General features: G+C 39.4%; 1 protein-coding gene across 12 annotated transcripts in view; it reads left to right on the plus strand.

The window, feature by feature from the left end:
* HHLA2 (HHLA2 member of B7 family) overlaps positions 1-25,107 on the plus strand; it is an 87,789-nt gene that overhangs the window by 38,019 nt on the left and 24,663 nt on the right. For 6 of the 12 annotated variants that reach the window (XR_012378265.1, XM_073892966.1, XM_073892961.1 and 3 more), the window contains 2 exons: positions 2,547-2,709; positions 21,992-22,098. The exons of 3 other annotated variants lie outside the window; for them this stretch is intronic. The gene's annotated coding sequence lies outside the window, so the exon portion shown is untranslated. The remainder of the gene's footprint in view (positions 1-2,546; positions 2,710-21,991; positions 22,099-25,107) is intronic. 3 more of the 12 variants (XM_073892984.1, XM_073892970.1, XM_073892978.1) reach the window with 2 other exon arrangements.

Here is a 25,107-nt window from a genome sequence, read left to right on the forward strand (position 1 = left end):
TTGGCAGGAGAAGGGGAGGAATTTGTCCTGGCCCCAGACGCAATGGGTCCAGACCTGGAACTCCCACCACTCCTTTCTCCGTGTCTCCTGTTGGGAGAAAATCTGGAAAGACGAGAGAAGGTAAGGAGAGGATGGTAGAATGTGAAAAATGTGTGTACCAGCGAGCACAGAGCTAGGCATTTACTTCATCAAGGTGATGTGAGGATTAGGAGACCATTTGTATCCACCGCTATCCCCAACCTCCATTTTACCAGTGAGGAAACCATTCAAAAAGTGGCATATCATCAAAGCCCTATAATTAGTAAATTTTGGAGCTGGAAGTAAAAAACGAGGCCTGACTTCAGAGCCCATAATGTCACCTGCCTCCTGCTACAATACCTACTGGTATCACAAGACTCCGGTATCCTCACTATGAAAGGAGCCTGCCACTCTTAGTTGGGACTTTTTCCCTTACTCACCTGAATACGAAGTTTGCTGTGCCTGCCAAGAAAGATACCAGGTTCTGTGCCAAAACTTTTCAGCTCTTCAGAAGGACAAATGCCCTTATTTTCCCACACAGGTTGAAAATGGTGCTTCTGTACTCCCATTAAGCCTTCCATCAGAGGCTCTCACCCTGTGAAATTAAATTCAAGGTAGCTCACCGAGCACATTCTCTTGCCTGCCTGTTCTCAGAAAAACCTGGTTCAGAACTGAGCCCTGGGTGTTCCATCAAGTGCTGTGCACACTGAGTATATTCTGAGGCTCCAGAGGCAAAAACCTGACGTTTGAAAAGTCCTCAGATATGACCAAGAGAATATGGCCTCCTATTACATAGAATGGGGGTGATAGTCTCTTGGAACTTAAGCACGTGCCCAGGGGAAGTGTCAGCGTGCTTCTGTACAGCTGTTAACCTTTCCTTTGCCATTCGACTCTTCTTCCTAGGTCGTTACTTTTCCCTGAAGAGACCCTTCTTCACCCTCCCAGGTGGTTAGTTTTCCCTGAAGAGAGGACAGGTGCAGAGGAAGCACTTAGTCCTAACTGCTGCTCATCCTCTATGTGGCCTTAGGCAAGTCTGTTAACTTCTGCTGCCCTGTATCTCATATGAGAGCATGAGGCTGGCTAGCATTCTCAGAGGCTTTCTACTTCCAGGATGCTAATCTGTTTGTGTAGGCGAGCTATTAGATAAGATGGTTTATCTTATGGCAGGAACTTTCTCTTCTGGGAACTTGGGGTCTTTGAGATAATAAAGTGCTGCCAGAGACCACAGGTGATATGTTTTATATGAGTAAGTGAGCCAAGGGATTATTAGCCTATGTACATTTTGTGTTAAATCTATTTTATTAGAATATAATGCAGGATTAAAAGTTTAATTGATATGTGGCCCAGTTTTAAGTAGTACTTACCAATCTAAAGATAGCTAGTTTGATCATTTTTGAATGTTAAGAGCAGACCTATATAAGCTGGTTTTCATGGGAGAAAAGAATCTTAATGCTTCTCAAAAATCTCTGGAGGGGCACTTGGGTGGCTCAGTCAGTTGAGTGTCTGCCTTTGGCTCAGGTCACGATCCCAGGGTCCTGGGATCGAGCCCAGCATTGGGTTCCCTGCTCAGCAGGAAGCCTGCTTCTCCCTCTTCCTGCTGCTCCCCCAGCTTGTGCTCTCTCTCTCTGTCAAATAAATAAAGTCTTTAAAAGAAATCTTTGGAAAGTATGGCAGCTGACTTTTCTTAATATTTTTAAAAGGCATCTAGTAAGCATAAGTAAAAGTATACATGGTAGTTTTCTTAAGGTTGCTTGTTTGTTTTTAAATGAGAATGCCTTGCATTTTCTTTTCTCTTGATTTTTCAAATATATACCTGTCTTTTAAAACCACCTCCATTCAAAAGCCTGATCTATTTGTGTGGTTTGCATGCAGTTGATGTTTATTTGGGTAATCCGAGGTAGCAGAAGAGGAATATATTTAATCATCTAACCTTTACAATAAGGAACATTTGAAATGTCAGCATTTTATTTCAGGAGCAGGTGAGCTATTGCACTCTAAGGCTTTTATTTATTCATTTACACCATGTGTCTTCCTGAAAAGGAATCTGAAACAGCTTAGAACAGCTTGTAATAAGGGTAAAATAATAAGAAAAAAATACAAAAGAGGAGACGGAGTAAATATTCTAACCACAAGTGTCAACATAGTTGCTACTATGGAATATAAGCCTATGTCTAAGATTCTTGGAAGCAGGAAAAGGCAAAAAACAAATTATATAATGTTTCATATTAAAAAAAGGTATCAAGTTCTTCTGGTTCAAAACTCACATCTCTAATAGAGTACATTATGTAAGGGACACTGGCTTCATCCGTCCAATAAATATTTAAGCAGCTATTATGTAGTCAGACCTGTGTCAGGTGTTGGAGACAAAGCTGCGTAGGTATGTGTGTTCTTCTCCTGAAGCTCAGTCTATAAGTGTGATAAATATTAAAACTATGGATATATAACCAATTATTCTTTTAAATCAATTAATGAAACAGTAGTGATTCCTAAATTCCTAAGTTTGCTTAAATTCTTCCCTGACTCCCCAGCTGAGACCTGAAAGATGAGTAGGCACCCGTTCAGCTGAGGGAACAGAAGGAGCAGTGTGGCTGGGTGGGCTGGAGAACCCGCAGAAAGCCATGCGTGCCTGGAGGAGACGGCACAGACAGGAGAGCCGCTGGTGACCATGGAAGTAAGCTTTACTTTATCGAAGTAAATATGTGGGTCTAAGCAGACAACCTTTATTTCTTGAGAAATACTGCCCTTTATTTTAAAATTACTATGCTCAGTAAATTATATGCTTTGTTTTATTTTTTTCAAATAAAACTTGGCAACCCTTTGTCAGTCCCCAAGAAAAACTTTTTTTTTTTTTTTAACTTTAACTGGTCTATGAAACCCAAAAAGCTGGGGAACATGGGTCTACATAGGACCCTCAGCAAATATGGCTGGAGGGACTTGAAGAGCATAAAAGTTTGGAGTTGAAGCATAAGGTAGTGACAGGATTTCCTCATGGGACTAAAATAGGGTCTGCTAAGTATATAAACCATGGCTACCCTGGACAGTTACTTAGACTGCATAGCATACTGGGGCACCCAGCTCATGTGACGAATGAAGATTGAAATCTGGCCCTCATTCCTCTCACCAAATCATGTATCCTGGGATAGGGCAGGGCCTTCCTGGAAGAAGAGGAGGCTTTTTTTTTTTTTTTTTAAATTAGGAAGACACTGTAGCCAGTGGTAACACACATCATCTTCCAGTGATCTAGCTTCATCCAAAGATAGAACTTAAGCCTGTAGGAGTGGATATATATGGCATGAAGTTAGAATCTGTGACATTCTTTCTGCCAGGTATATTTTTTAACGGGTACAACTGTTCTTCATTACCCTCTAGTAGGGGTCTAAAGTGCTAGCTTCTGATGATTAAAGATGGATCTATAGGTTTTAGAAATTAAGCTGGCAAGAGGAAGTATGAGTAGTAGGGAGGGAAGAAAATATCTTCATGTCTCAGTAGTTAAGGTAGATACTTTAGTAGTTTTACATGATAGTACATAAGTTTGCCAATAGAATCCTGTCGTCCTGTCCTTGAAAGGGCGAGGTAGCCTGTGCCCCAGGGAGATTGCTTCTTGAGAAAAGTGGTAGCTTTAACTACAGTCAGTTTTGAATTTAGACCTTATTAGAGCAATCTTTTTCTTAAGACCTCATAACAAAGCAAAGCAGAGAAGGGTCTAGTCAAAGGCTTTTCGGAGAGGGTATAGCCAGTTACCAACAGGCCTGGAAAAAAAAAAAAAAAACTTAACTAAAAGATCTACTTTGACTAACATGGCCTACTAGATATGCCTTCCAGGATGAATTAGCTGCAAAATGCATCCATGGGTTGTAGGGTAAATTGACCTGTTCTATGGAGGGGTTTTTTTGTTTTGTTTTGTTTTTTAATAATTGACCAATTATGTTGGAGACTGTGCTGAAAACATTGACTTAGCTAATGTTCAGTCATTCCTGGAAATAAGCAATTACTAAAATTATTTTTTCCAACATCTTTTGCTTTATATTATACCAATTCATGTTCATTGTAGAAAAATTAGAAAATACAGATTAAAACATCATAACTTTATCCTGTAAAGAGACAATAGTAACATTTTATTCATGCTCTCAAATATTTTCTACCCACATATATTTTGTGTGTGTATATTTTTTACGAAGGTGTCAGTTGTGGTGACCCTCCGACTACCTCAGATCAGCTTGTACTCCTCACCACTCCCCAAGTTATGTGGGAAATTTAGTGCATGTCCTAAGATTTCTGGAATTGCTCAGGGACCCTGATTGGGAAGGTGACAAGGTCCCTAAAGGAATTATAGTGGTAGCTAGTAAAATACTAAAAAAAAAAAAAATCCTACCATAGAATGTATTTGCCTTTAAAACAAAGAATGGGGCCATGCTATATTCACACTGAACAACCCGCCACCCCATCCCCCACTCACTTAACTATATTGTTAAGAATAGATTTCAGCAAATTTGGCCATTTTACAACCATCAGATTTTCTTTCCTAGTTCTCTGTTTCTGATGATTAGATTATCAGTGAGGGTGCTCAAATTCTCTTCTAGGTGGCTTGCAGTCAGAATACAGCAACACATACTATGGCAGCCATGAAAATACTCAAGATTCCTACTGTGGGGAGCATAACTGTCTGGCAGTACCAGCTGCTGTGCCTCTGGACATACGGCCTCATTTACACTGACATCATGCTTCCCATGTCTGCTCCCAGCCAGTCACTGAGCACGGTTGGGGGTATTAATGCAGGTCCTTTGCTGCAACATGAGGGACTCCATTGATGGGTGGCTTTAGCATAAGAACTCCCTATCAGATAGGCTAAAATTTTCTTGGAACCCCATTGTAATCTGAAACCCTTCCCACCCAATCTTCCTTCCTTCCTTCCCTGGTTCCTTTGGAAATGTCAAACTTTCCTCATCACCTCAAGGTTCTCCCTGCCTTGTTCAGCCCTCTTCTCCTTTTCCATCCTGGGTATGTCCCCCTAGTAAATCTGCAATAATCCTATCTTGGCATCTGCTTCTCAGAAGTACCCAAAATATTACACTTAGTGACCATTAAGAGTCATAAAACCTGTTCATGCAAGCTTGGGGAAGTACTACAGCACTTGTCTCATAGGTTCTCAAAGTTCCTTGCAATGACAAGTTGACTTAGAGGCAGACACTGATGTATTCTAGAGCTAACGGCTCTTATAGGTCTAGGCTTCTATTATACTCCTGTTCATGCAAGAGCAGATGTGTTGGTAGTTTTCACCAATGAAAACCTATTTTGAGCATCTCTGATCCTAGTTAGTAGATCTTCCAATGCTGCTTGAGCTAGTTATCATTAAAGTGTTTGCCATTGCTGCTTCTATAGCACTCACCTAGAGTGCACGCACTGAACAGGGTTCTTCAAATATTAACTAATTACCCCTGGGAAGTAAATTAAATCAGTGCATACACACAGCACATGGTCCATGCTTAAGTATTTTAAAGTAAATTACAGTGTAATGTGATCTTTACCCATGTCAGCAAATGCACCTTATCTAATGACTGCAAAATGGTCAATGGCATGAATATCCCAGTTATTTTAATCAATTCTGCAAGAGTGGGTGTTTTTGGTTCCTAATTTTTAACTGTTAGTTTCTGATTTAGCAAAGCCTTTCTGTGTACTTTGGGTATTGTCCAACTTTTCATAGACTGTCTTATAGAGGTAGAATTGGGTCAAAAAGCATGCCCAATTTTAAGATTTTTTGTTATTCATTGCCAGAAAGTCACCCAGGAAATCTGTTTCGATTTACAGTCCAAACTGTTACTCTATGAGTTGGCTTACTTCTTTTTCCTTTATTTCTGCATGTGAAGTTATGTGCACAGTGTAAATTTTTATTTAGAAAAATCCCAACAATTTAAAAACCCTTTAAATCCCCCACCCTCCTTATGAAATAGCACTTAAAACCCTCCTTTGTTTGCTGCTTCTTAACATTCCTTCCCCATGCCTCCCCTCCCACAGGGTGGCAAATACAGAGCTAGTTTTGTGAGCGATTCCAGGACAAGGTAAACTCAATAGTCTCTGGGTCTTAGGCTTCTGCTTCCTGGGAGTTTACAAAAGGACCTTCTGGAGTATTCAGTGGGGGAGGTCATGCATGAGTTCTAGGAAATCTGAGGTTTACTACAGTCTATGAATTTGGAAGAATTGTAGTGTAAACCAGGTGCTAAACATGATCAGTGGAAGCGAAGTGAACTGCCCTGGTTTTCTTGCTTCAGAGCTCACCATGGCCTTGTTCCAGCTCTCAGAACTAAATGGAAACAGAAAACTTGGGTGGGGTGAAATAAATGTTCACATCCATCTTAGGCTGCAAAACCTGGAGGAAAGAACAGGACATGTATCAGCACGTTGTCAAGATCACCACATTCCGTCTGGGCCATGACTCTCCAGGGCATTCCTCTAGGTGTTTTTTGTTATTGTTGTTTTGTTCTTTTGTTTGTTTGTTTGTTTTTTTAAGACTAAACCAAAGCAGTAGGGGTCATGGTCATACATCCTACAGCGTGCCTATCTAGACTCACTTTGCTCCATCTGGTCTAGTTTCCAGCTAGCATCTCAGGATGTCTGTTCACTGTCCTCCTAGGAATCCCTTCATCCCTCTCCCATTTGGAACTCCTATTGCCTGTACCCTGTCTTTGTTTTTCTTGGTTTATACTTTTATTTTGGTGTAGCACATTTCCAGCAGCTTCTTGAGAAAGAGGATAGGTAGTGATTTTTTTTTTTTTTTTTTTTTGGAGACCATGGGTGTCTGAAAATGTCATTCTACCCTCACAAGGCTTGTGAGTTGAATAAGTATAGGTTACAAGTCATTTTCCTTTAAGTTTCTGGATATTACTCCATTTTCCTTTTGCTTGCAGTGATGCTGCTGCAAAGTCTGAAGCCACTGTGATCCTTGATCCTTTCTGATCTGCTTTTTCTTTTCTTTTTTTTTTTTTAAGATTTTATTTATTTAACAGAGAGAGACACAGCAACAGAGGAAACACAAGCAGTGGGAGTGAAGAGGGAGAATCAGGCTTCCCACCAAGCAGGGAGCCCAATGCAGGACTCAATCCCAGGACCCTGGGATCATGACCTGAGCTGAAGGCAGATGTTTAACAGCTGAGCCACCTGGGTGCCCCTGTTTTTTCTTTCTGGAAGTTGGTAGAATCTTCTTTTCGCTGGTGATCTGAAATTTCAGATGTCTTTGTGTAGCTATTTTCATCTACTACTTTTATTCAGTAAACTTTTTTTTCCAGTAATAGCAGTTCCCATCCTATTTTTCTAGGGGAATTTTCTTGAACAATTTGGTTTTATGCTCTGTTTCTTCTTTTTTTCCTTAGATTTTCTGGAGTTGACATCCCACTTTCTTATCTCCTTTTCTCCTATTTTCTGCCTCTTTGTCTTTTCACTCCACTTTCTAGGAGACTTCCCTGACTTCATCTTCTAACCCTCTAAATGACTGCACTTGTTATGTTCCCAATTCCAAGCTCTTTTCTGTTTTTTAATTTTTTTATGGTATCCTGCTCTTCTTTCATGGATGCAGCATTTTCTTATTCCTCTGAGGATGATGATAATTTCATTTCATTTGGTCATTTTGATTTCCCTCTCCTCTAACCCCTGAATTTTTTTGCTACTCTAAGATGCCTTTTTTTGTGACGGAAATTAGTATTTTTTTTAATTTTTAATTTCTATCTTCCATGGTAGGAGCTTTCCTCAGATATCTGATAATATCCAAGCATCTGCTTAATATTAAGTGTGAAGGACCTAAAAAGTTCTTTAGAAGTTCTGAGAGCTTAAAATATGGGCCATGCTTATCAACTGGGTTCACTGGAGAGTGATCGAGATTGGCAGTAGGGGAAGATCTTTTATTCAGCATTAGGTATACTTTTGATCCCTCAATCCTGTCTTTTACCCTAATTCTGATGTGTGCCCAAATCATCAGTCCAGACATCTTGCTTTTAGTTTCTCCAGAGAAGAAGCATCCAGATTTTTCTCAGAGTTGGGAGGGGGAATTGCTCAGCAAAATGGAGTAGAGGAGGGAATCTGCAAGGTTTAACTTCTTAAATAGTATAAGAAGTCTGTCTCCATTTTTAAAAATCTTTGCTGAGCGCTTTCAAGCCCCAACTTACTCCTTCTCCACTTTGATCTATTTAGGCAACCTGATAAGAAAGCCAGGGCATTCCTTCCGTTGGCACTGGAGGGAAGTTCAAACAATTCTGGGAATGAATTCTTCTTGTGGTTCTACCCCTTCACCATGATAACAACCAGAGCCACTTGCTCTTGCTCTCACTCTCAAGACACTCAAGCCAATTCTAGACCATGTTGGGTTCTGTCCTGTTCTGCTCAGAAAGTCTCCTTATGTAATACAATTTTTTCTACCTCTTTTTTTTAATTTTTATTTTTTTAAAGATTTTATTTATTTATTTGAGAGAGAGAATGAGAGAGAGAGAGAGCACATGAGAGGAGGGAGGGTCAGAGGGAGAAGCAGACTCCCTGCTGAGCAGGGAGCCTGATGCGGGACATGATCCAGGATCATGACCTGAGCCAAAGGCAGTCGCTTAACCAACTGAGCCACCCAGGCGCTTGAATTTTTTCTACCTCTTAATATGTGCATGGTGTCATCCGTCTAGATAACCCATTTGTTGGAAGGGTGTCTTAGTCTGCTTAGGCTATTATGACAAATTGCCATAGACTGGGTGATCTAAACAAAAAAACAGTTCTCATAGTCCTGGAGGCTGGGAAGTCCAAGATAAAGACCTGGCAGATCCCAGGGTCTGGTGAGGTCACTCTTCCTGGTTTGCAATGGCCATTTTCTTGTTGTATCCCCATATGGGGGAGAGTAGAAAGGGAGAAGTATGCTTTTTTTTTTCCTTATAAAGGCACTAATGCCATCATGAGGGCCCCATTCCCCAATACCATTACACTGGTAGGGTAGGGTTTCAGCATATGAAATGGTGGGGGCACAAATATGTAGTCTATGACAGAGAAGGTCCAGACCATCCACATTGCATGGCTATAAGAAATAGCTTTCAGAAGCTTTTCTTTTCTTACTCTTCCTTTCACCACCAGTTCCAAAGCCAGTTCCTGTGCTTACCGGGCACTCTGTAGTATAAATTGGTTGGCTTTCACATTTCCCCAGTACTAGCTAGAGATTAGTTTTCTTGGATCTACCAAGTCAGTTCCTACTTGCCCATAGTTCTCTAGCTTCCAAAATTTTACTGTCTCACCCTCTTTCTGATTTGTATCTTTCTCTTTTTAAGACAAACATTTTCTAAATTTTTATTGACTTGAGGTAAGAAACAAAATTAAAAGCATGTGTTGAAGTTGCTGTATTAACCCAAAAGTCCCAGATGGCTCATTTATTCACATCTTTTCAACAATGGATGTTATCCTTTTATTTATTGCTGAATTCCCTAAATGTATTCTGCATTTAGTTCTAATCACTCTGGTAACTCAAATTATCCACGTTATTGGATAATGGTTCACTCTTCATATGACTAAGAGTTTACAGTACGGTTTTATGATTTATGGCAGATTCTTAAATTCAGCCGTTCAGTTTACCCTAAGTTTGCTTCCTATTTTTAGTAGCACTCCATTGTAATGCAGATGGAGACTTGTACCAATATTCTAGAAACAAGTTGAAATGAAAATGAATTATCCGTACCTATCTCTACTGCATTTGTGTGAGGGAAATGGAAAGGCAATCAATTCATGGATGTCTGTTTAAAATAAAAGCCACTTTTCTTCCCTTCTAGGTTATGAAAATTTGATCCATCTTTTGAACAAATTTAGCAATGATTTAAAATTCTTAGTTATACATGCCAATTTTAAATTAAGATTTCAAAATGCAGTTGTTAATTTAAAAATAATGATTTCATCCAATAGTAACCCTGTTTTTTCAAAATTGACTTATAGGTTGGTGAAATTTCTTTTTATTAAAAAAATAATAATTCAAGAGTTATTTTCACAGTAAAAGCATTTGGATGAAAATTAGCCCCTTCTTTCCATAAACACCAGAGTCCTAGTCTCCCCTCTTAGAGGCAGGGGCCAGATTAAATTTATTATGTATGTCTTAAAAAATGATCTGTGTGAATACAAGCATGTATACAATTATATAACCTTTTTTATTACTAACAAGAGCATACTATTTCTGCTGTTCAGTGCTTTATTTAACCATATATTTCTGAGGATTATATGATCTCAGCACATTTAGATTTCCCTTATACTTTTATTATTTTGTGTGTGTGTGTGGAAATACCATAAATACAGAGAAGGGGACAAAATACATATAGTTAAATGAATCAGCACAAAAGCCCATCAGTTAGCCAAGCAATAGAACATTCCTAACCCTTCATGTCCCCTCCAAATCACCACCATCTCTCTTTCCCTCAAAGGAAATCTCTTCTGAACTTTTATGACCATCCTTTCCCTACTTTTCTTTAGTTGTACTACTTAAGTGTGTATCCTTAAGCCTTATAGTTTAGTTTTTGCTTGCTTAGAATTCTTCGCCTCTGTTAGAATTTCAGACAGTTGGAGTGGTGCAGTGTGAATTGTTCTGTGTCTGGCTTATCCAGTGCTTTCTATTTGTCCCATCTATTTGATTTTTTTTTTCTCCAAATGTCCTTCTTTCTGGCCTTTATTTCACATTTGTTTTATTTTTTTTTCCTATGCTATCTTGGAACTTACACATTCTTTTGCAGTCCTTTTACTGGTTAACCACAAGATTATGACATACTTTTTTTTTTTTTTTGGTTCTTAAAGCCTTATATTAATTGTTACTTTATTTTCTTCATGGGTAATGCAAGGACCTTAGATTCCTTTTAGATACTTCAACTCCATTATTCCCCTCTAAACTTTCAAGGCATTATTATTATGTCCTTTAGTTTTATCTGTATTTTGAACATTATCATCATCAGTCCACTTGCTTAAGTTTGTCCCATATTCCCCTTTACATTGCTCATCATTCCTTCCTGAATCTTAGTTTCTACCTGGTATCATTTTCCTTCGGCCTGTGAAACATGCTTTTAGTATTTCTTATAGTGCAGATCTACCGGTTGCAAATTCTATTCGTGTCTTAAAATTATTTCACTTTATTTTTCTTGGAATATATTTTTGCTAAACTTGTAATTCTTGGCTGGGAGTTATTTTCTTTCAGCACTTTGAAGGTATTAATCCCTTCTGACTTCTCTTAACTCTTTAAAAGTTAGTTGTCTGCCTAATTGTTACTTTGGAGACACTATACTTTTGCTGTTGTTACTTCTGACTACTTTAAGATTTTCTTTGTTTTTTTAATCTTTCACCGTGAGGTACATGGTTGTTTTCTGTTTAGGGTTTGTTGGGCTTCTTGAATCTGTAAATTAATGGCTTTCAGTTTTGGAAAATTCTCATCCATTATGTTTTGAAATAATTCTTTTCACCACATTCTCTTTTTTACCTCCAAAGTTCTACTTAGATGGTGCCTTCTCATTGTATCCTCTGTTTCTTACCCTTCCAATGTTTCCATTCTTTTGTTTCTCTTTACTTCATTCTAGATAGTTCTTTGTGACCAATGAATAATCCAGGCTCCTAATTCTTTGACTACCTACACAGATGTTAAATCGATCTAGTAAACTGTTGCTTTTTTCAGTGGTTATTTCCCAGTTCTTGTAGTTTCTGTGTGGTCCTTTATGGTGGTTTTTAGTTTTCTGCCAAAGTTCTCTATCTTGTCTCCTTGAACAAAATAAGTATGGTTATTTAAAAGTGTATGTCTAAAAACTCCAACATCTGAAGTGCTTGTGAGTTTTATTTTCAGTTATTTCTGTCTGATTGTTATTTTGTCTCTGAGTGCCTGGTTATTTTTTATTGTGTCCCAGACTTTGTATTTGCAAAAATGTTACAGAAATAATTTTCAGTTGGGATAATATCTTCTTGCAAAGAGGATTGATTATGTTTTATTCTTTTAGTCATATGAGGTATTAATGCTCTGGGATCCCTTTAATTTCATCTGTACAGCTGTAAAAGAGTACTAATGCTACACAAGATGAGGATGGTGATGCCTCTTTTGAATGGTGCTAAAGTACCTTCTATGCTAAGTGGGGAGATACACAATCAGATTTCAATGTGATCTGTGCTGGCTATTTACCCCTTACTGTGTACTAGGTAGTATGTTAAATGTTTTCCAAATATCGTTAAGGTCTTACAACAATGATTCTGAGTTGGATATTACTATTATCCCTATGTTACAGATGTAAAACACAGACAAGTTGGGCAATTTGGCCAATGGTACATGGCTTTAAGGGCAGAAGACGGTTTTTGAATCCAAGGGGTCTGATTTCAGAGTCTCTGATACTAACGGATGTGGTAGAGTGAGAATATTCTTTAGGGGAGGCACAATGCAGATTATCATTTATGCCAATTCCCCTTAGTTCAGGCCCTGAATGCTCAGGCCTTTAATACCATCCTTTGGTATTAAACCAAAGGATGAACACCATTAATAGGATTATGTAACTTCAGTTTTTTCCAGGGGCAACTTTTGTGAATGGTCACAATATTAACTTAAATTGATTTGGTAAGAAAGAATGATGTTGAGGGTGAATTTAGACTTTAAAATACTGTATTATTCTGGGAAATTATAAAATTTAGAATTATGTAGGGAAGGGCAGTTAGGAGAGGCACTTATGACTTTGTCTAATGATTATAAAGCTTAAAATGCATTATGTGTCATTTTAACAGTAGTGTTGGGTGAAGAGAATCACAATAGGATTATCATATGGGTTAGGAGACTCACTGAGAAAGATCCCAGTTTGTATAAACTCACTGCTGTCATTCAGAATTGGGAGGAAGCAGAATTGTGGGTTAAGTGTGGGGTCTCTACAGACTCTTTCGTGCTGAGAGCAGCAAGTATGGAGAAATGGCATCTTAGAATTTTTGCTTGATTTGTGTGTGAGATTTGTTTATTGTGTTTCTTTTCACAATGACTGATAGGGCTGCTTCAGCATGAATAGTTAGCTTAGTACCCAGAGAGTTTGATTAGCTAAGTTAGGAAGAAAATGCCATATACTACAGAGGAAATTTACCCTGGAATAAATGTAGATCATTTAGTCAAATTGCTATATTCTCAGCAGGCTAAGGCTTCCCTGGGGAAAAAAATGCCATAGGAACTTTCTTAGAAACACAAGTAAATAGAACTTATTTTCCAGGGAACCTAAAAAACATGACCTAGCATGTGACTCAGGACCAGCCAACACGACCTTGGAGGGAAAGATGTCATTTAAAAAGTAATGACCTGAGTAAGGTGTGCAACCAATCTTATGGAGGGCTTTTATGAGTCAGAACTCCTGGTTGCAAGTGACAGAAACCAGATTCAAATCAACTTAATCACAGCCATCAAGAGGGGAAAGAAAGACAAATTACTGAATTTGGCTGATTTGCATATACTGATTGCATATAATTATAAATTTACACTTGTTGGAGACGGAGAGAGGGTCAAAATGTTTTCAGCAGACCTAAATGTACTTTGGAAGACTGAATTCAAAGGGCAAAAAAAGGGGCAACTGAGTAGCATAGCTGGCTAAGCATCTGACTTTTGGTCCAGCTCAGGTCATGATCTCAGAGTCCTCGGATAGAGCCCCATGTTGGGCTCCATGTCCAGTGTGGAGTCTGCTTGGGATTCTCTCTCCCCTCTCCCTCTGCCCCTCCCCTCCCCTGCTCTCTCTCAAATAAATCTTAAAAAAAAGGGGGGGGCAAAAAAAAGGGGATGTATTGGCTCATGATACTGGAATAGCAGGAATGACACTAAATCACACTACACTCAACCCAGAGGCTAAAAAAAGATCCCTTCTGCCCTTGAACCGGCCAACCTACCTTGGGATCTCTATTCTTCTCTTTGTGGGCTCTTTAACTACTACCGCATATGTTTTTCCCATGTTAGTGAAGGGAGACACAGGCATCTTTGACTTTAGATTAGTCAGGCCTAGGACAGGCATTGTATTATTTATCTACTGATGCATAACAAATCATCCCCAAACTCAGCAGTTTTAAAATAACAATCATTTATCATCTCATGGAATGTCTAAGGGTCAGGAATCTGGAAGCTGCTTAGTTGGATGGTTCTGGCTCAGGGTCTCTCATGGAGCTGCAGTTAAGGTATTGGCCAGGGCTGCAGTCCTTTAAAGGCACTGGAGAAACTGCTTCCAAACTTATCAACATTGTTGTAGGTGGGAGGCTTCAGCTGCTTGTCATGTGGACCTCTCCACAAGGCTGCTCACACAGCATGGTGGCTAGCTTCCCCCAGAGTGAGTGATCAGAGTGCGAGAAACCAAATGGAAGCCACTATGACTTTTATAACCTAATCTCAGAAGTAACATATCATTTCTGCTTATCCTATTGGTTTATATAGGTCACCCCTGGTAGAATGTGTGAGAGACCACGCAAGTGTCTGAATACCAGGAGGGCCATCAGAAAGGCTGGTTCCCACAGATGATGTAATAGGCAGCACTGTAAGATGGCCCCAGATTCTTGCTCCTTGCTATACACACTTTGTGTAACTTCCTCCCCTGGAGTATGGGCCAGGCTTGTGAATATGATTGGGTAAGTCAAGGCCTTGATTCAGTTTTATTCTACGATGAAGGTGAAAGGATTTTGCAGATGCCCTTAAGGTCCCATACCAGTTGATTTTGAGTTAACTATAAGGGAGATGATTCTGGGTGGCTGTTAGCCTTTAACAGAGGGTCAGAGACTTGAAATAGTGGAGACCCTCCCCTATTGGCTTTGAAGAAGCAAGCTGGCATGTTGTGGAGAGGGCCATGTGCCAGGGAATGGAGGGTGGCCTCTAGTTGCTAAAGTCCTCAGTGCTACAGCTGCAAAGAAGCAGATTCTGCCAGTAGTTAGTGAGCTTGGAAGAGGACTCCTGGCCTCAGATGAGCTAGTAGCTCTGGCTCACCTTGATGACAGCCTCTGGTGAAACCCTGAACACCAGGTGCATTTCAGCTGTGCCTGGACTCCTGACCTACAGAGATTGAGATAACGTGTGTTGTTTTAAGCTGTTACATTTGTGGTAATTTGTTATGCAGCATAGAAAACGAATACAAGTGCCCACCTTTGAAAGGTAAGGGACGTGCAGGTGTTCTCTCTGTCTGTCTCTCTCCATATTGTGAACTGGGAGGAAGATTCCTAAGGCAAGAATGGTGCCATTATGAAATGAGGGGAATGGCAAAGGCTGCTAGACAAACTGAACTTAGCTGTCAGAGTTTATCATAATATTTCAAACCTGGAGACCTCCGCCATATCAAGGATGTGAATCATCGAGCAACAGTGCTCCCCACTAACAGCTTAGACATTATTCTCAATGTGGTCTGTGTGCAACTTGTAATGGAACTTTCTGGAGCATTTGTTAAATTATAAACTCCTGGGCCTCACTCCAGATGGATTGACTCAATTTCTGTGGGGCATAGCTTAGGGCTATGTATTATTTTACTAATCATTTCATAGTTTTTTATTTTGAAGATTTTGAAAATCAGAAAAAAAGGTGAAGTACAGTGAATGCTTTTCACCAAAATTCGATTGTTATTTCATCCAATTTCCTTTATTTCTCATATACATATTTATGTATAATTTTGTTGCTGAACCATTTGAAAGTGAGATACAAACATGACATTTTACCCCAAGCACTTTAGTACATATCTCCTACAAATGAAATTATCTCATATAATCATTTACCCTTATCACATTGAAGCAATGAAACATTGATGCATATCTAATACAGCCAGTGTTTTCCAGTAATTCTCAAAATGCCCTATAGATGATTACTTCTTAAGATTTGATCCATAATAAGCCAGAAGTTTAGGCATCACTGTATTTTGACAAGAATCCAGTGATTCATATGCACATCAGTTGGAGAAGCCCCATAGCGATTTTTTGATGGAAGACCTAATGAAGTATCACATAGCATTTTGGTTACCAATGTAGTCTTTCCTCTCCACCATCTTTTTTTTTCCCCTAATTCATGGAACTTTATTGGATTCAAATATTTTTTGTCTGTGTATCATAACAAAAGAAAAACAAAAGAAAGAAGGAAAAGAGTCACCACAATTCCATTATTGTAGAAGCCAAAACAGAGTTTTAAATTAGATTTTTTTTGGCAATTAAATGCTTCAGAAGGGAGAGATGAACTTGAGGTTTCCTTGGGAACACATCCTGAACCCCCCAAATTCCATCATTGTCTTCAAATAATATTTCCTTATGTCCTACAGGGAAAAGTTAAAACTTCAAGAAAGGGTTCCATCAAATTTCCAGTCTGATGTAATTGATATTATGCAAGAAAAATAGAAATAGAAATGAAAGCAAATTATTTGTAGGAATAAAAGTATTAAATACATTATTTTACCATTTGAACATTAAAAGTCATTTATGTTTACCATAATTTACTCACATATATAGGGAACTTACTCAAACTTGTTTTAAGAATCATTTATTGTAACTATTTGGGACCTACAAAGTGGTTTTTTTTAATTTTATTAATTTTAACTAACATATTTTATTATGTTAATTACCATACATTACATACCGGTGATGGGTATTGAAGAGGGCATGTACTGAATGGAGCACTAAGTGTTACACGCAAACAATGAAACATGGAACACTACAACCTCTTCACCATCTTTAAAGTAGAATAATCCATGTTTTTTCTATCTTCAATTCTCTTTCTGCTCCCCTCCACGTTCCTCCCTCCTTCCACCTACGCTGAAATTTGAAAACTCTTCCATGATTTTGAAACTAGCCACAGAGGAAACATGTAAAGGTTTAATGAGTGATACAAACAAGATATAGAAAAGGGAGGTGAGGCGTGACATCACTAGGATTTGGCTGAGGTTTCAGGAAGGATGTGGTACTTCTGTGGATCTTGAAATCACAGATGCTGACTGCAAGGAAAATAACTTGTGGGGATGAGCATGGCACGTTTGGGAATCTAAGTGAATTGGTTTCAAGTCACTAGTTCAGGAAACAAAGAACATCTGTTTTAAAAGGTAAGTTGGAGCTGGATGCATAAGCAATCAGAAATCTTAATTTTAGAAAATAATTTCCAGACTCCTAGAAAAATGTAGGCTACTTAACTGTGAAACTGAAAATTATCTCTGGCTGGTGAGACCAGTGAGTTTTAATTTTAAAGTGAATTTCCTACCAGTCTTTGTAAGAAGGGATCACCGTAAAAGCTTGACTAGCATTATAAATTTCATACAAGAACTTCCCATAACATTAAATATCAATTCCTGCCTTTAAAGTCACTTCAAATAATGTGCATTTACATATCATATTTTATTTTCCCATATTATTTTAATCTTCCCCCTATTATTGGACATTTAAGCTGCTTCTAGTTCTTGATTGTAATAAAAACCCTTGTCCAAACATCTGCTATATTTCTGGTTATTTTCTTGTAATAGTCCTGACAGAGTTTCTGGGGCAGAACTTAAAATAGACTCACACTGGAGTGTGTACCCAGCTCACATCAATTCCCTGAGAGGCTCTGGCTGTGCTATCATTCTCTGTCTCTGTCCCTAAATCATTCTGATCCAGGAATAGAGGACCTGGATTCAAGCTGGCCATCACCCCCTCCTTAAGAAAGGGAAGATTTGGAAACCTGACACAGAAGCAGAAAAGGTAGGGTCATCTCAGGCAGAGACCAGGTGCAATGACCTCAGGATCTTGCAGCTGGGTTTTGAGCACTACTCCTATTCCCTCTAGAAGCTGGTTTGTGTGGCCCTTGCTTGAGACATGAGCAGTCTTAGACTTCTTTCCCCGAATCTATGTTTTGCTTGTTAATCTGGGTTCCTACGTATTGTCACTAAAAAAAAAAAAAAACAAGGAGGGGCAACCCCTAACTGATACTGATGGTGGGCTTCATGTAACATACAATGATACCTAGAGAATGGTAGTATTTGGAATCAGTCATTCAATCTCCCTGGATTGAAAGGCAGTGAGACTGCCTTCTGTGTTCTGGGACAGAAATGTAAATGTTCATGGTAAGCGGTAGCCAAATATCTCATCCACCTCTTACCCTCAGGCAACCAGACCTCTCCTCAGAGTGAATTTCTGGGTGTCTGGATAGCTGTTTCCAAAAGGAAGAGAACGGAGGCTCATGAGGCACACTGGTGCCACAAATTATGCAGCTAATCCTGGCCCAAGGTCACAGTCGTTAGGTGGGAGCGATAGGACTCAAACCTAGGCACCCTCACTCCACAGCCTCAGTTCTTACCTGTTTCTTTATCCTTGCCTAAATGCAGCTAAGTCTCCTTTATACGTAAAAGAAACTAATGCCAAATGTCCCCCAACTATAGAGATGCCAGAGTTAGCAAATAAAAATACAAAATTCCCAGTTAAATTTGAATTCCAGATCAATGAATGATTTGCTTTAGCATAAGTATGTCCCATATAATGCATAGGACATGCTTATAATAAAAAAAGTATTAGTTTATCTGAATTCAAATTTAACTGGACATCCTGTATTTTATTTGGCAAACTGTACATGGCCCAATATCCTATCCCTCTTTTCATTATTACTCTCTCAGTAATAAAAATGAATTTAAATTCAGCACATACATGCCTCAAAGGGTACAGTGCAGGAAACATTTCAGAGGAAATTTCAGAAATTCAGATCTGCTGAAATCATTACTATAGTATTCACCAGGCAGTCTCTATTCAATGAGCTAGCCAGGCAGCCAGCCTTCATTTCAAGTTTGATGACGTGGCTAGTGGAAACCTTTATTGAATGCTGTCCTACAGTAGGTGACATTGAATTTCCACCCCTCTATCATTCTGCAGCTTTTTTGCTTTCAAAGTCTGCAAGAACTGGAAACATTAGTTTGGATACATGTGTGTATCTGGCCCACCTACCTCCCATTCTGTTCTGTTCTGGGGCTCAGAAGACTGTTCTTTCCCAGGAGAAACAGATTACTGAGCCAGGTTGCAGAATTCTTTAAAAATGCACATTGCTGTCTGTTTTTGTAGGCCAGAGGAGACTGCAGAGGAGAGAGATGCAATGAAATTGGGATCCCTAAACTCAGCAGAGTTAGGAGTCACGCTGAAAGCAACTGATTGCAGACTCCAACGGGGTGTGGTCAGAAATCCAAAGGCAGTGCAATATTCAGGACTCAAGAAATAGACAAGCAGAAATCTTTGGCTCAAATTAAACATGGAATTAAACTGATGAGCCAGACTTTTAGTTCTATTTTTTGTTTGTTGGGAGTTTTGTTGTTGTTGTTGTTTTGATTTTGAGTTTTTTTATTTTTTTAATTAATTTTATTTTTTATTTAAATTCAATTAGCGATATAGTACATCATTAGTTTTTTTACTTTGTTCAGTTAGCCAGCATATAGTACCTCATTAGTTTTTGATGTAGTGTTCAATGATTCATTAGTTGCATATAACATCAGTGCTCATCACATCACATGCCTTCCTTAATGCCCATTGCCCAGTTTTTTGACATAAAGAACAACTTTCATTCTTCAATTGTCATCAGTGTTGCAATGGCTAAACCAAGGAACTAGATGAGAATAAGGTATGAATATTCGTATATACCTCTCTCAAGCCCTTGAAAGTATCCTAGGATATGGTATTACTTTGATCAACTATTTTGAAGGCATGGAGTATGCAAAATTCTACCATCTGGCTCTCCTACTCTAGCCTTTACAAAAGAGGTCAGGGAGCTGGTTAATTTGGGGATTCCAAAATTTGCCAAGGATAGACATTCCCATTATATAGTCAGAGAAAAAAAGATGTGTTGATTGTAGTCCTGCAGAGACCAGTGTAAGTAAAGTTAGCTGCCCTACAGGTAGAGTCTAGGAAAATAGCATCCACTTCAATTATTTGCAACAGAGGGAATTTAATGCAGGCAGTCAGATAATAGAGGAGTTGGGAAATCAAGAAGATAGTGAGAAACTCATGGAACAGTAGGAAGTCACTTATGTGGTGGAAGGAATTGATACTATGGGATCCCAGGGATCAAGTCATCTCATGGAAGCTGGAATGCTGACAGGTCTGCCTGTCAGGACCTTGAGCCATAGGAAAGATGAAACTGGTACTAGAAAACCTGCCTAACACATTATTACTTAATCAGGTGCTGATTCTCATTGTAACTTCTGTCCATGCGTTGCCTCCTCATTGGAAGAAATTTACGCAGTCACTGAGGCAGGTCTGGATACTGAATGTTGTCCATGGCAGATCCTAATAGAATTGCAATAAAAGCTCCTAGATTTTGAGATAGGCTTTGCTTTCTTTAGTCAAGGACATTCCTTTCAGAAGTTGTGTCTAGGTAGGCCAGATAGCATAGAGTTTATGAAGAAGATACTTGAGTTCTAGAGTCTTTGTTCAGGGATCCAATATCTACAAAAAAGTGTGCCTTCCAGTGTCTATGAGGCAAGTAAATTGCAGGAGCAGACTGCTTTTATACCATTCGGGACCCATTTGGCAAGCAATGAGCAATGGAGGCTGAGCTGAACTGACTCCATCAATGCCTAGTCAGGTGATTGAGAGCCTCTTCAGTAGCGAAAGCTTTCTGGTGAGCATTCACAAGAAACATGAATAAAGTGGCCATAGGAGTCCAGATAGACTCTGTATAGGCTCCAACACACAGCCTTTCCCTCATCAAAGCAAACCAGGCTATGCCATAGCTGAGCAATTGGTTCTGAAGGCAGTTCCTTGATCAAAAGCAAAGAAAGCAAGCCATGGACTAATTCAAATGTAATTCACTTATTTTATATTTTCTATCAGTGAAGCCGCAAGACTTCCAACATGGTGGAATGGTCTCTAAAAACTTAGCCCTGCAATCTTTCAGGGCATCTTCTACCTGATGACATAGCTACTTCACAGAAGACCGGGTAGGCTCTGAACCAGTGTTCTCAATAAGGAATGGTGTCCCCATAGTTAGAAGATGTGGATCTAGGAACCATGGACTGAGGAGGGACTGAGATGTCTAACAATCATAACTAAGCTACTCTGTTTTTTACTCACTGAGGCTTTTAGTGTCATTCAACCTCCTTTTTAGTACCTGAGGACTGGATGCAACATACAGTGTGTAACCTACAGTACTACACTGTAACAGTACTACAGGGTAGTATTGTATGTACACATACACTGTATGTTACACACTAAACATCTGTAACATACCGTGTAGTACTTCTGAATTAGAAACTAAGACAGGTCATTTGGGTTCTTCATGCCAGGGGCAAATGGCAGAAAAGTGGGATACTGTATTAGCTGGGGTGACTGACCATGCCTAGTAAGAATACTATGATTACTGCTGTGCAGTTAGGAGGACTATGATAGGAACATAATGGATCCCTTTCTTTTACGTTCTCAGTGGGAAAGGGTAGTGGGAGACCATTGGTAAGACCACAAAGAACTGGAACAGTTCAAGGATCAAGGTTCAGGCTACCCCATCGGGGACATAGCTAAGGGACTGGCAGAAGGTAAGCAGATCACAGAATAGTTAACAGAAAAGGCAAGGCACAAATACTAGCTCTGGTTTAGGAAGAAGTGGCAGACAGAAAAACCATGGTCTGTTTCTTTGCTTGCTGTGTCATGACTTAGAACAAATTGTCTTCTATCCATATTGTATGTAGAGTGTATTGGTGATGGTAAAGTATTCCTTTTGGACCGTAGATTGAAGCAGAATTTGAGGGGGAATAAATATATTCTAAAGTAGAACCACTCAAAGTGGGGCTCTGCAGGCTGGTGCCAGTGTGTGAGCTGTTTATTACTGGTTTATGATGCAAGAAGTATAGAAATAGATAGTATTTAAAATTACTCTGTTAGATTGCTATCAACATTTCTATGCCTATTGTATATAATAATAAAAAATCAAGGCTTGCATTTTATGTTTAATTTCATTTATCTAGCAATTCATCTTTATTGCGTTTTCCCAGTGATTTTGTCCATGACAGATTAGAAACAAAAATTTACTGCTCCTTTACTGTAGATGGTTTGAGAAGTGCTGATCTTGTTGAGCAGTGCCCTTGTGAAATCTATTATTACTCCTGGATGCAGCAGCTTCTGTAACTTGGACTGCTTTCCACAGCGAAGGAGGTAAGTAAGCTTGCCATTGTCCGTAGAGTGGTGGTAAGTGAAGGCAGCTTGGCTATGTGTGTTGGGCAGCCAAAGGTTCATGTATAGAAATATACCAATGAGCTGACTGTACAGCTTATATTCTGTTGCCCTCTCTCCCTACCATGGCTGGCTTCCCCAAGAGTAAAATTATGTAACCAATATATTGTCTCTCCAGTTTGGAAAGTAGAACGATGATCTAGTCTGGAGGAAGTTGATTGAAACTGAGTCACTGTGTAAAAGAACCTGAGAGGTCTCCTGGCTTCCTGCTGTTGACTTTCCTGGCATTGTCTGCTCTTTTGAAGCTTGGAGGTTCATCTTCCAGTCCTGAGGTCCCCAGTCTCTTTGTAATACATTTCCTTCTTGCTTAAGTCTTAAGTCTGTTGCTTGTCACTACTGAAGGTCTTGCAGTTTTAAAGGCATTTGATAAATATTGCCAAAGTTGTATATCAGTGTATATCATTGCCTGCCCCACTTTCCAGAAAGTTGTATATCAGTGTATACCATCGCCAATGATACGTCTCCAAGCGTCTTTTCCAGAACTGAATATTAAATGTATATATGCATATGTGTGTGTGTAGATATCTGTCTCTCTATCTAATCTTTGTCATTCTGCCAGGTTAGAAATGGGACCTTATTTAAAAATTTTTTCATATCTTTGAATATTATTGAAGGTAAATTTGGGGGGATTAGGTGTCAGGACACTTTTATATGCAAGTTATAGAAACAAAATTCAAATTAGCTTAGGCAAAAAAAAAAGAGGTTGGGTTAGCACACATAAAATGGAAAGATACTGGGGTAGTTTACAGAATTGAATTAAGAAGTGTGGCAACCAAGGCCATGATGATGTGCTTATCGGCGGGCACTTCAGTCTGCTCGGGTGCACTCGCCTATTTGCCATTATGCTCTCACCCTCAGCCTTTCTCTGCACTCCCTGCCATTGACTGATTTCTTTCTGTCAAACAGTTCTCTTCACGTGGCAGGAGTTTATTGCTGCCATTAGTTTCAAACAGGCTCCCAGCCTAGAAGTCTTAGTGGAAAAAAGATATTCTCATTTACTGTTCAGATGTGCTTTGGCCTTTCTTGGATCACTTGCCCACTCTTTGGATGGGTTGCCATGATTTGCCACACCTGGATTACTAGCCTCTCCTTGGTTGGAATGATAGAGTACGACATTGTTGCCAACACAGATTAGCAGCAACCCCCTTCCCAGAATGAAATGAAATGGGGAGGAAGGGTTCCCTTGAAGGCAAGGTAGTGGGGCAGGCAGAAATGTCCCCTACACATTTAGCAGGAGCTCTTGATTTGAGCAGATTGATTACATGTTGAAATCAATGCTTAAAGAAGACTAAGACAGTAATGGTACATATGTAGGGTGACCATTTAATTTATCATCCAACCTGGGGCGCCGTGGAAGAAGCTACTATTAATAATTAACAGAATGCACAGTTAACCCTATCTGGAGAACTGAGCAAGTGGAAGCAGAGAAGGCACTTAGAATCACTATGCTAACCTCTTTACTAAACCATACATAGTTTTACAATTGCCATCAACACTTTCTAAGAGAAAACAACTTCTTGGAATTGGGGCCAAAACTCCCAAAAAGGTCAAGATTCAAAAAGACTAAAGGGACCATTTGCTCCTTGATAGCTGGTTCTCTGGGGAATAACCTAGAGGTGGTGAATCACTGATGTCACTTGTAAAGTTTCATAGTAGCGTGGTTAATGGAGGGCCTCAAAGTCATGAACCTGATATACTTCAAAGTCCTGACTTTGTAATCTTGAGCAAGTTACTTAGCCTCTATAAACTTAAGTGTCTTCATCTCTAAAATGGAAATTATAATACCTCACATGATTGTGTTTAGATTTACCATGTATATAACATTACTGTATGCTTAATAGCACTGAGATGTTACCTGCTCATATTACAAAAAAGTAATAAATGCAAGAGAAAACTGTATTTTATTTTATTTATTTAGTTTTTTAGCAGATAGGACCTCCTAGTAAGCTTTGTTCATATGGGTTCTTTCATTAATCTTTAGATATTTACATCATCTGCTCTTCTGACCTGCCAATTCCTCCCACCCAAGGTCCCCACAAATGTAGACAACACCCCATTTTATGGCAAGGAAGGAGTAGCCAAATGTTCCCCCATGTCGTTTAAAAATGTCTTTGGGTTTTTCACTTGTGTCACTGGGGCTTTTCAAAAATGATTTCAGGATTGGTAGGGGGAATCTGGTTCACAGGATTTTTAAACTCAGTTCACAGTGAGAAGGAGTGGTAGTAGATATGGTCCCAGACACAGCTCAGGAGGTGAAGTTTGTTGGGAATTAGGGTCACAAGGAGAGGGAACCACAGGGTCAAAGAATGTTAGTTCTAACTAATTAGTTCTAACTAACTAACTAATGTTAGTTAGTCAGTGTGTTTGTAGGCATGAGGAAAGAGAGAAGGGGAGCTGGGGTGGGTCAGGGTTAAGGTCTAGGGAAAGAGAAGAGGGGACAGAATGGGACGGGGAGGATTTACCAGAAGATGGGTTGATACAGAGGGGATCAGAGGAGAGAATTCCTGTTTCACAAAGAAAGGTAGTAGCTGATCTTTGGAGAGTAAGGATGGGAAGCCAAGGCAACGAGAAGCAGTCATCATTCTACAGTGAATCATGCGGGTCCGCATCTCACTGCCTGAACGAATGAGAGCATGAACAAAGATGCTTCACTTTAAAGAATCCTATCATCACAGGTTACTGTCTGTCTCTCTGTATCTCTTTCTCTCTCTCCTCTCTTTCTTTCCCTCCATCCATCCCTACCCCCTCTCTCTCCATCTCTCTTCCTTTCTCCCTCTCTGAATGTTCCAGTGTCTTTACTGAATCCAGAAGACCCCTGGGAGAACTTCTAGCTATAGAAACAAGTAGAACTGAGCAGAGGCTGACTTATTAGGTGTGTCTGGGAAACTTGATCTGTGAGTGGAGCCATGTGTATGAATGAGTCAAACTCAT

The sequence above is a fragment of the Callorhinus ursinus genome, unplaced genomic scaffold (genome assembly GCF_003265705.2).
Source record: "Callorhinus ursinus isolate GAN/ISIS: 27379988/994484 unplaced genomic scaffold, GSC_fseal_2.0 scaffold1, whole genome shotgun sequence".
Taxonomy (NCBI): Eukaryota; Metazoa; Chordata; class Mammalia; order Carnivora; family Otariidae; genus Callorhinus; species Callorhinus ursinus.